General features: G+C 46.6%; 1 pseudogene; it reads right to left on the reverse strand.

Moving 5' to 3' along the window:
- Positions 1–208: 208 nt before the first annotated feature.
- On the reverse strand, positions 209–316 carry LOC116967189 (annotated as a pseudogene).
- Between the last annotated feature and the right edge of the window lie 364 nt (positions 317–680).

Genomic DNA, 680 nt, shown 5'->3' on the forward strand with positions numbered 1-680 from the left:
CTGTACTCCCGCTCCAGTTGCTGCTGCCATTGTGACTGGATGAGGTGTTAGGCTGGTTATCCAACCAGCATGGATCCACCTCTAAGTCAGAAACTGACAAGACTCGTCGTCACCGACGTGACCTTCAATTTCGATCCACGACTCTTGTCCCGGGAGGACCGCCAGAACTGTTCTAATAAGTACAGCCAGTCTCTTTTACTCAAGTAGCAACGGATCCGTCCTGGGAGAACCGCCTTTTTGATCACGATCGCTCCCCTGCCGGGTAAGATAAGAACAGATACTACACTTGATCTTAGCCAAAAGGCCGAGAAGTTCAATTGACAGATACATGGATAGGACAGGTTTGCAGGGATATGGACCAAACACAGGCAGGTGGGACTAGTGTAGCTGGGACATGTTGGTGGGTGTGGGCGAGTTGGGCCGAAGGGTCTGTTTCCACACTGAATTACTCTATGATTCTAATTCATCCAGCACTCATAGTTCGCAAGAGGAAATAACTAATCATTTGGTAAGCTGCATCTAATCAAACGTAGCCGACATGGTTTAATGAAAATTACGTGTGACAAAACTTGACAGGATGTGATAGGGAGTTGATCAGGGAAACCTGTAAATGTAGTGGGAAGGAACTGCAAATGCTGGTTTAAACCAAAGATAGACACAATAAGCTGGAGTAATTTAGC

This window comes from Amblyraja radiata, chromosome 38 (assembly GCF_010909765.2).
Source record: "Amblyraja radiata isolate CabotCenter1 chromosome 38, sAmbRad1.1.pri, whole genome shotgun sequence".
Lineage (NCBI taxonomy): Eukaryota > Metazoa > Chordata > Chondrichthyes > Rajiformes > Rajidae > Amblyraja > Amblyraja radiata.